The 12003-nt window shown below is 37.0% G+C and overlaps 1 protein-coding gene across 1 annotated transcript in view; it reads right to left on the reverse strand.

Moving 5' to 3' along the window:
* RASGRP3 (RAS guanyl releasing protein 3) overlaps positions 1-12003 on the reverse strand; it is a 122513-nt gene that overhangs the window by 84696 nt on the left and 25814 nt on the right. The window lies entirely within an intron of this gene.

Below are 12003 nucleotides of genomic sequence, written 5' to 3' on the forward strand. Positions count from 1 at the left end.
CAATTTTTCATATCTGGATTTTGTCTCATAATTATTTATGGTGTTAATCAAACCAGAAATGTCCCTCCATACAGAAGAGAATCTTTTTTCCAGAATAACGTCAAAAGACTAAAAACCCCTCAGTCTTGCCATTCTTTCGGGGGATTCATTGGTTAGCAACATGTGAGCGCCCAAAGTACAAATGAAAAATTTTTTACACACTTCAAAATGTATCCTTTTTTCAAAGTTAGTAATAGAAATGACATCAACATACAATGTGCTAAAATACATGTGAGCTTCATAAACATTTTTTCCTCATTTGTTGATATGACAATCATTAATCAGAAACAGAAAAGGAAGCCTATCAAAGATTTAAAATATTACTTTGGTTTATTTTTACTTTGTAACTACAGAAACTTTTGTGACCTTATGGCATCCATCAGTTACTTTATTTGCAAATTGACGTGTTAATTGTTCTGATGATCTGTTGCATACCACGTAGTTAGCAAAAGAGAGAAATCCTTCAGTAACGAATAGAAAAAACAGCCTCAGGAAAGGTAAATGCAGAAATACTTTCCTCCTATTGGCGGAGAGGAAAGGATGGATCCTGAATCATACCTGTGAAGCAACTGTCAATGCAGACAAAGACCCGGGACCTTCCCAACAGGGTCCCGGAATGTGATGGACAGTTCTACAAGGATGCCTTCCATCCTTGCAAAGAAATGGGGAGATCCCACCTCCCTGCCCATACTGTCTACAGGTACCAATCATTTCCTTCAACTCGAAAAGAGCTGCCTCCTCCTATCAGAGGCCATCCACCCCTGGGTTTTTGTCTAATTCTGCAACTCCCAAATATTTAGGATGCTTTCGCCAACAACTGTGCCTTCTCTCCCTGTCTGCTCACCTTCCTCATTATCGACATATGCTCATGGTTTTCTATGCCCTAAAAACAATCCTTTTTGATCCTTTGCTCCTTTAATTACTGCCCTAACCCACTCATTCCCTCACGACTAAGCTTCTGGAGAAATACTTCTCGTCTCCATCATCTCTCATCCCATTTAAGTCTCAACCTGCTTCCAGTCTGGCTTCTCCCATCCATTTCACTGAAACTGCCTTTCCCAAGTCACCGAAGACCAAGGCTATTGGCTTTGCTTTTATTTTACTCAACTTCTCAGCTGCTTTTGACCCAACTCATCAAGCACTCTTTAAAATGTCCTCCTGCGGCTTCTGTAAAATTTTACTCCTACCTCCTTCAGCCTCCTATGTGGACTTTTCTTCTACTTGCCCCTTAAATGTGATAATCCCCTCTTTTCTTCCTGTTTTCTTACATCTCTCATATGTCCTAATTTATTACTGAATGACTGTAGTGGTTTCCTAATTAGTCGCTTTGCCTCCAAAAGCCTGTCTCTTGCCGTCAATTATTTTAGTTTTTTACACGTTTAGACTGAAAGCCTCTCAGGGGCCATGGTGGTGTCTTTGGTACCTTTGTATTCCCAGAATCTGTGACTGGGCTTGAATTTTCCTCTTGTATTTTCTGCTGCTGTTGCAGTTCCTACTATTTAACAAAATTAAGTCTTCATGTGTCTATGTTGCATCTAAATGCTGACTACCTCAGATAAATTATTATAAAGTGACATTCATTTTATATCCTGCAATGCCTAATGCAATGCCTGACATATAGAAGATACATGGCTGAAACCATGCTGAATGAATAAATGAATGATTGAAGAGAAGAATCTTCTGCCTATTCCTTTATGAAAAGATAATTTGGGAGACTTCCCTGGTGGTCCAGTGGTAAAGAATCCAGTGCAGGGGATGCAGGTTTGATCCCTGGTCAGGAAACTAAGATCCCACGTGCCGCGAGGCAACTAAGCCTGCAACTCACAACTACTGAGCTTGCGTGCCTCAACTAGAGAGCCCACACACCTCAACTAGAGAGCCCACGCACCCTGGAGCCTGCGTGCCACAACTAGGGAAGAGAAAACCTGCACACCACAACTAGAGCAAAAACTGCACACCGCAACAAAAGATCCCACATGCTTCAATGAAGATTCCGTGTACCCCAATTAAGACCTGATGCAGCCAAAAATAAACAAATAAAAAAATAAATAAAATAAATATTTAAAAAAAGAAAAAATAATTTTTAAACTTTGCAAAAACATTTTATGTTAGGTCATCAAAATATCCTAAGCAATTCCCCCCAAAAGAAATTATTTTGTCTACATTCTATGACTACACTGTAGTAAAACCATAAAACAATTACAAAAGTGTAAGTTAGAAAAGAGCCAAGCCCTGGAAAATTTTTATAACTCTTCTTTAAAAAAATCATTAATTGGAAAAAAAGAAAAAAACAACTACAGAATGCTTAGAAGATTTCAATAATGAGAACACCACATACCAAATAGTGTGTGCAAACCCAAAAGAGTTAGAGGCAAACTGACTCAAGAAGTTGAAAAACAGTAGATCAATAATCATGGAAAAATGTAAAAGTTATTGAGAAATTATTTACAAGAGGATCTTTTGGTCCAAATTACTTACACAATCAAGTTTTCTTGTGGCTTGAAGCCACAGATAATTCCCAGGCTATATAAAATGGTCAAGTGGACAAAACTAACAGAAAGCTAACATAATACCCTTGACTTAAAAACAAACAAATTGATAAAACATAATAAAGGAAACCACAGACTAACCTCCCGTATAAACACAGTTTACCCTTGAGATGAAAAAAAATCTCAATATTAAGGAATGCACTAGCATAGTAAATAAATAAATCAATGGAAGAAAAGCTTTTCATTTAGCACAATAGGTAATCTTAACAAGTCTTTTGATAAAATTAAATATCAATTTTAAAAAAATTAATAAAAGGCAAATTTTTCTTAGCACAGTAAAGATTGTGTATCTCAAATCAAACACAGGCATCATACCTACAGGTGTAATACTAGAAGTATTTACATTAAAATTAGAAACAAACAAGAAAAGGATGCTCATTGTCACTACCATCATTTAGCAAACTAGACCAGATAAGAAAAAGAAACTAAAAAAAAGAATTATGAGAGAGCAGGGGACAAAATTATCCACTTTGTGCATGTTATAATCATTTACTCAACAGAATAAACTTTTAAAACAGCTTTTAAATAATTGGAAATGTCAGTGAGGTGAACAATTAAAAAATAAATGCACAAAATTAATAGAATTTTCCATATAACAGCCAAAAACTGTTAGGAAACATAATGGGGGGAAAAAACCTCATAATAGTAACAACAACAACAAAAACAACAAAATTTCTAAAAATTTTTATAAAACTCTATTGAGAAAACATAAAATATTTCAATAAATGGAGAGTTATGCAGTTTTCTGGGACTGGAAGACTCAATATTGTCAAGCTGTCAATTCTCCCCTATTTAATTTATAAATATAATTAATTTTTTAATATAATCAATTTTTGATTAAAATCCTACAGAGATTTTTTGAACAGCTTAAAAAAGAAATCTTGAAGTTTATTTGAAAGGATAAAAAACTGAGAATGGTAAAGACAGTTTTAGAAAACAACAAGGCGGGGGCAGGGGGGTGGTCCTATGCATTAACTAGGGTAAAAAAATCAAGTATTAAAAGTTTGATACTGATGCCAAAAGAGGCACAGCAATGGAACAGAATAGAAAGCCCAGAACTATAAATACAAGTACTATAATAAAATGTTTATTTGTTAAATATGGTATTTAAACCCAGTGGGGAAAAATTATTCAATAACTCATTGAATAGTTAATTATTAGAAAAAATAAAGATGCAGTTATTACCTCACATTATGCATAAAGTAAATGCCTAGTGAACCGAAGAGTAAAATGTGAGAATAAAACCACAAACTTGAAGAAAATGATGTGATTGTTTTTTATAACCTTAAAATCATTTTAATCATGATTAAATATTTTCACCATGAAAATTATTCTATGATCATAAAAGCAGATGCCATAAAGAAAAACATTACTATTTAAGTGAATAAAATGTAAAATTTGTGTGTCAGAAATAACCCCACCATAACCAAAATTAAATCACAAATGACAAAATGAGATTAAAAAATGAAACCTGTAGGTTAAAGGTTTAAGAGCCTTAACATATGAATAGCATTTATAATTAACAACTAGGCAAAGGATACTATACATAGTTCACAAGGGAAGAAATATGAATGATCAATAAACATCTGAAAAATATTCAATTTCCTAAAAGTAAGTACAATAATAGGATACAATTTATTACCTATAAACTTAACAAAGATGGAAAATTGATACTTCCCAGTGTGCAGGAGATTTGGAAAATGGTACCTTCATACTCTGCTGGCAAGAGTATAAATTGCTATAACATTTGAGGAAGATAATTTTGTAATATGTAGCAAAAGCTTTTTAAAATATGTATACTTTTAAATTCTTCAGTTCCTGTTTAGATATATCCCCAAAATACAATATGTATTTTCATATGTAAGGGTGTTTCTCACAGCACTGTTTATACTAGTGAAAAATTTGAAACAATCTATGTGCCAAAAGTAGTAGAGTAAATTATAACATATTCATAAGATGTAGCACTATGGAATCATTATAAAATAACATTGAAATATATTAATGTGGAAAAATATTTGACATAGATTAAGTGAAAAACACAAGTTACAAAACAATTTATTCAGTATGATTTCATTTTTCTAAGAAAATATGTGAATGTGTAGAGGGCTGAAACTTTAGATATCAAATTTTTATTAGTGGTTATCTTTGGGAGTTGGGGTCACATACAGTGTTTCCCCTTTCTTTATGCTTATCAGCTTTTTTCTGTTTCCATGACAAATGTGTATCAGTTGTTCATTTTCAAGTGAGATCTTTTTTATATAAGAAAAAAGATACTAGATATATAATTTTAATAAAGCAATTTAATCATCTACAAAAAGAAGAGAAAGCCATTGACAAGAAACATGATCAAGAAAAAAGGACCAAGAGCAGGAAAGCCTCACCATCCATTAACAAAGCCAGACATTTCCTCTCAACTTAGTCTCAATTCTCTAACCTGCTGGTCCAGGATACAATATTTGATAGCAAGTCACTGAAGTTGTGGAACTGCCAGGTTCAAAGGATGCAGAAAGAGGAGGGAAACATGATCTGGCTTGAGTAACTTGGATTCAGTTTCTCAGAGATGTCCTGATGGGACTTTGAACCTGTCAGAGGCACTCCCATAAGTAGAAATTCCCAGATGGTACCCATCCCATGCACGCGTAATCAGGTAGCACGAACCACCCCTGCCGGCTGTCCCCTCCTGAAGCTGCCCAGCCATCCATCTATACTTCGTGCCAAACTCCAAACAAGCTGCTCCAAGTTGGTGACACACCACCTGCTGGTCAACTCGAGGTACTAACTCTATGCCGCTTCCCCACCCCCACCTTCTTTTCAGGGGACCTTGTATGAAACATTACTCTCTTATTTTCTGAGTTCAGTAAATTCTACCTGGTCATTTCTTTCTCAACTACATATACTTTTGGGGTCCTTTCTCTCTTTCTCTTTTTCTTCCAACATTTGTCTAAGAATCATGGGGAATTTTCTCTCCCCCTCTTGTTCTTCCCTTTATCTTCCCCTTGAACCATGTGTGAGCCAAAATAAACACCTAATCACAATCAGTTATAAGAGCTGTGCTAGCTACATGCCTCTAACAAATAGAAAAAATGTGAAAGAATCAGAGTAGAGCTTTTAATCTCCAAAGCCCTTGAACAAAGCAAATCATTGTCAATAAATGAAAAAATACAGTGTCTTAAGTTCAATGTGCATTGCATTTAGGGATTCACCAAAGTATGAGACAAAAATCTCTGCTCTCAAGGCTTATAATGTCTCTGGGAGAAAAGTGGAACATGTAGAAAGCCATATATAAGGAATAATAATAATTGTATATCGTAACAATCAGTACCTATTAATGTTATAATGTACTATACTAATATACGAATATTGTTAATAATATATAACAAGCTAACATCTGTGCAAAATGCTCCTTTAATTTTCACAACAGTGCTCTATGGAGATGCTATTATCCCCAAATGACCTTTAATGTGATTAACTAGCCTGCCCACAGCTAGTAAGCAGCAAAGAGAGAGAGACATTTGGATGTGATTGTCTGACTCTAAACCCTGCACATTTACCCTACAAAATGATTTAGTAGCCACAGAAGTTTTCATAGGCTTGCTTGTCCTCAAATGACAGCCAAGTCAATTGTATTGCACTTTGGGGGCTAATTATTGGCCTCATAGCAGTAGTTTGCTACTATTATCCATTGCAAACGTGTGCTGTTTCAGCCAGTGATACTGGTCAAATGGTCATGAAGCAGGCTGGTAGACTGCATGGCATTTATAACATTGCTTCTGCGGATAATGCTTCTGCGGATTAAAAACATCTTGAGTTCCAAATAACTGATTTACAAGTGAACATTTTGAACCCAAGCCTTTCATAAATTGGAGATAGGCTGTGGAAGAACAAAGAGGAGATGGAATAAGGAGGACAGTCTCTACCAGAGGAGGTCTCAGCAGAAGGTGCCCTCACACCCCATCTTCTGTACCCCCCTTCTATGTGCCATCCCTGGAGAAACTCACAAATTTCTGGACAGATCGGTCCAGATTAAAAACAGGCTTCCACTTTCAGTCTCTTTCTTTTTCCTGCCTATCTCTTCTCTTTTTTTCTTCCTTTCTATAAAATTTCATTTACTTTTTAAAAACACATTACAGGGGCTTTCCTGGGGGAACAGTGGTTAAGAATCTGCCTGCCAATGCAGGGGACATGGTTTGAGCCCTGGTCAGGGAAGATCCCACATGCCATGGAGCAATTAAGCCTGTGTGCCACAACTACTGAGCCTGTGCTCTAGAGTCCGTGAGCCACTGATGAGGAAATTGAAACTTCCATACTTGTAATTGCTTACTCTCCTCTATCTTGCAAAGGCCTGCTCACCACTCTCAGTTAAACAGTAGAATGAATTACTAAGAGTGATCAGATAAGGGAAGACTGTCTCTGCTCTCAGGCACCCACCCCAAACCTTTGTTTGAGACCCTTTGCACATAGACTTGTTAAGTGACCATTAACTTCAGCCTGCAACCAATGTGAGAATGCAAATTGTGACCTTAGTCCTGATAGGAATGGAATGTCTGGCTCCTACAAGTTCCTGTTAGGACCCCCTACTATGTGTGTAACCCATGGCAACTCCTGCGCTCTGTAACTGCCCGTGACCTATAGTAATTTGTAGCCAATCAGTTTGTACCAATTATAGCTGTATGTTTTAACCTATATAAGGAGAAGACTCCCCTGAAATGGGGCCCCAGAATTTTGGAGCGTTAGCTCGTCTGGGTCCGCCGGCTCAATAAACCTGAGTTCTCCAACTCTCCGAGTGTTGTGCTTGGTTTCTCGTGGGATCAGTTTTTTTTCTGCAACACCACAACTACTGAAGCCCACGCGCCTAGAGCCCATGCTCCGCAATGAGAAGCCACCGCAATGAGAAGCCTGCGCACCACAAGGAAGAGTAGCCCTCACTCTCCACAACCAGAGAAAGCCAGCATGCAGCAACGAAGACCCAACGCAGCCCAATAAATAAATAAATTTATAAAAAACAAATAAAATACACATTACATATTAGTATGGTTGCATTTACTCAATCTAATTCATTTAAATTTATTTTTATGGCAACGTTTTTCCCTCCATCTAAGCTTCTTAGACTTCTTAGTGTAGCTCCTTAGACTATGCTAGATTTCTAGCTGAAGCTGTATTCAGTAACACAGGAGGGAAAATTAAGAATTCGTGGCACAAAACAACTTCCCTAGCGTAATTACTTACATTATAACTTTTTCCCTTAATAGTTTTATTTAAAAACCCTGACTTGAGAGCAAATTTCATCAGTCTTTGAGGATCTCACCCCTAGAAACCACAGACTAGTGGAAAAGTTAATCTCAATTTAAATCTTCTAAAATGCCTCTATTTCCAGAATTCTTTTTTTTTTTTTTTTTTTTGGGCACACGGGCTTAGTTGCTCCGCGGCATGTGGGATCTTCCTGGAGCTGGGATCGAACCCGTGACCTCTGCATTGGCAGACGGATTCTTAACCACTGCGCCACCTAGGAAGCCCCTCCAGAATTCTTTTAGTTCTTGAAAAAAGTTGCTTAGAGTAAAAAATAAAAATAAATAAATAAATAAATAAATAAATAAATAACAAATAAAATCCCTGAGGCTGCCTCTGTGCATTTTTCTGAAAATCATTGTGTAGAAAATAATAGAAGGGCAGTTTTCAGATGCATCGTTTCCTTTCTATTTAAGTGTTAGCATCATTGCTATTTCAAAGCATGAAATACAAAGCTGATTCAGAGATAAAGGAGGCAAAGAAAATATTTCAATTTGTTTTTTTTTTTTTTGAAATGTGTAATAGCCAAGTGCAAGAGGTAGGACAAAATTTGGTCTTCCCAGGAATCATAGGAAAAGCACAGTTAGAAACTCCAAATCCTCTTATTCTCATATGCAAACTGTAGGCCCCCTCCGCCTCATTCCTCCCCATCTTCTCATTGCTGTTTTGCTCTTGCTAGACACTGGCCTCCTTCTGAGTCTGCTAAGCTGTCCTGGGCTCACACCACAGCCCACTGGCCTGGGCTGAAGGATGAGGCTCAGGGGACACTTTCTGAATGAATGAATGAGTGAATGAATGAATGAATTTATGTTTACACCATGGTTATACTTATAAATAGCCACATAAATAGACATTTGCTCAAAATTGCACATAATTCTAAACAGTGTCAGTGTTCTACTTAATTATTTCTGCTCTTCACTTTACCATGTAATCCAACCCCAGTCAGCTGACTACAAGTCCTGTTTTCCAGTCTTTAGTGACAAACTACTTGCTCAAGTTTTAATCCAACCATCACCACCCGTTAGTTATAAATCTGTGAGGCCTGAGCTTCTAACCTCATTTCCATATCCTTTCCTAAGGTATCACTGCCTTTATCATACACTTGGTTAAACATCGCCATGGTTTACTTGCACTCTATTTGCTGAAACTTTCGGCTGCATCTCAGGCTTACTTACACCCTTTGCATGCAGAAAGCCTTTGGATAAGATATTCTTTTTTGTGACTTCCTGGAAAAACACAAAGGCAACCATGAGCAGAGTGGGAACCTGCTGAAGAATGAGGATCTAATATTCTTGCTGCAGGATTTTCTTATTTGCAGTTCACAGGGGATAAACTAAGAGAGCCCTTTTAGAAGCACACAAAAAAAGCAGTAGGGACATTTCTAGTTTTCCTTCATGTTTTAATTAAACAAGGAGTGTTTGTTCTCAGGGCTTTTCTTGGTGATTGCCATTCTTACTAGTGAAAAGCAGTAGATTCATTTATGTTGTGGTAAAACTCTCAAATTGAGAGGCAAGTGCCGGGAAGGGGTCAGAGCTGAGAGCTGGGTGCTGTTTCCTTAATGCAACCATAGGAAGTAAAACTTCTTGGCTGGTGGAAATAAACACATGGTAGTGAGAAATCAATGCAGGAGAGCGTGGGCTAAAACAGCTGAAAATAGCAACCTACATGGTAAATCTTCAATAGGTATTTGAATGCCTATAAATTCTTTTAAAATATGTATTCTAATGGTCAGAAAAATGACATTATCACTTGGAAGAATGGTCTTATTTCCCTTTATAAAATAAGAAAAACAGGATGCCTGTGTGTTTTTTAACTTATAAGATATTTAAACTTAAAAAGCAATAATGCTCATTGTAGCAAGTCAAGCAATACAGATACACATAAAGAAAATATATTACAGAACCCCTCCTTCTCACTGAGATAACACACACCTATGAGAAATGTACATACATTTATACATACATACACATGTAGGGTTCTATTTTTCCATTAAAAATTAATCTGTAATTTGTTACTCAGCTGTAGAAAGCAATGAAACTGGGACATTTTTATAGGCATGGATGGACCTAGAGACTGTCATACAGAGTGAAGTGAGTCAGAAAGAGAAAAACAAATGTATATTAACACATATCTGTGGACTATAGAAAAATGGTACAAATCAACCGGTTTGCAAGGCAGAAATAGAGACCCAGATGTAGAGAACAAACACATGGACACCAAGTGGGGAAAGCGGGGAGGGTTGGGGGGGGGATGAATTGGGAGATTGGGATACCAAATTGTACACTCTAAATATATGTAGTTTATTGTAAAAAATTAAAAATTTGAAAAAAATTAATCTGTAATTTGGTTTTTCCCCACAACAGTGTATCATGGTTACATATATTGGCTCCATGATCAATAATACAGATTTAATTTATTCTTTTTAATAGCTTCACACTCCTTTACAGTGTAGTTATATTATAGTTTTTTCACCTTATTGCTGGACACTCAAGATGCTCCCAGTGTTTTGCCTCTATAAACAGTGCTGCACTAAACATTCTAGCACATATATGTTAGTTTCTGGTGCTTTTACTTCCAGAGTATAGATCTCAAAAACTGAGTTTATTGGGATTGCAAAGTTATTCATTTTACTATACATTCTCAGTTATTTTCCCAAGACTAAACTAAAAGCAATGCAAGGGTCATGGCCTTTAAAAGACTAATAAATGTCAACTTAGAGCATCAAGATTATCCATTATTCATTTTCAGAATCCTATCCTACCAGACATAGTAAGCAAATGACTTGTATTGAAGATATGTGCCAGCTTTTCATGTACAATAATTTTTTTTAAAAAAACAACCAAAGCATCTTAAGCCAAATTGACTAAAATTGGCCAAAGTTAAAAGTTGGAGTCTATTTCTCTCTGGCTAATCCTTATTATCTACATACACCAAAAAGTCCATGAACTCTAAAGGCCACTCCAGTTGTAGAATCAACTGCTGATTGATTTTAAAAAATGCATGAGCAAGTGTGAACTGATGGGAAGAACAGAAATGTTAATATTGGACTAGAAATTTTTGACTACATTTTCAAAACATGCAATGGCGTTAGTGTGAAAAAGGGGCCGGCACACCCTCACTTGTTTCTAGCTTATCTTCTGGACTGTGGCCTTAGTATCTGAAGAGCCAGCTCTACCACATGCCATCTCAGTGAGGCAGCAATGGTGCCCACAATCCAAACATAAGGCTAGGAGCACCTGAGATCTGCAGCTACACTCCTTCTGGCATGAAGTGCTTATCACAAACCACCTCCTCTACTTTATATGGTTTCACCATGTCGTTTAGTTTGGGACTTTGGAGTGAGAGTTTGGACGATATTAGTCTGTATTTTAACAGCATGTATATTCCACATTACCATTAACTAATATGGCTTTACCAGCCAACACACTCTAAGACACAAGGGACTGAGCATAAGGGTTCCCTCCCTTAAGGAAGGAAAAAAAAGTTATAATCAACATGAATTAAGGTAAAATCATTCATATTACCAAAGCATTCTTTGTTTTAGAAAGCCACTCATTGCAGGATTACAAGAAATGTGTGTACCCCTGGTACATTAAAAATGGCATTGAACCAACCAAAATGCAACTCATATTATTCAAGAACACATTTATCAGGTAAAATAAACATGAGTCCAATCTTGGACCCAACTTACTGGCCTAGATGGTCTGTGTCCTTTCCTTCAGAACAAAAAAGTAGGCAAGCAATTCCTAGCTGCCTGTGGTAGACAGGCTATTTCACAACCCCTCCAGGGGCGCTTAAAAGCAACCTGCTAAAAATAGCCCCTCAGCTCTTATATGACTGTCCGCAGCTGGAGGGCCAAGTGAAACTATAAATTGCCTGAAATATGCCCTGCGTTCTAATTCCTTAGGACTACTATTAGCTGGAAATCTCCAGTAATCCTCCTGACAATTCCAACATTAATAACCTTTTTCTTTTTTAACCATTTTCCAAACTAGTAAGGGGAGGCAGTGTCGCGAGTGGCGAGGAGGTTGGTACATTGGAGATCTGGGAAATCAGGATTCCCATTCCCTCATCAGCCACTCACCAGCTACGTCACTTAACCCTTTAAGTACAGACAGGCCCCGGTTTA

The sequence above is a fragment of the Hippopotamus amphibius genome, chromosome 7, assembly GCF_030028045.1.
Source record: "Hippopotamus amphibius kiboko isolate mHipAmp2 chromosome 7, mHipAmp2.hap2, whole genome shotgun sequence".
Taxonomy (NCBI): domain Eukaryota; kingdom Metazoa; phylum Chordata; class Mammalia; order Artiodactyla; family Hippopotamidae; genus Hippopotamus; species Hippopotamus amphibius.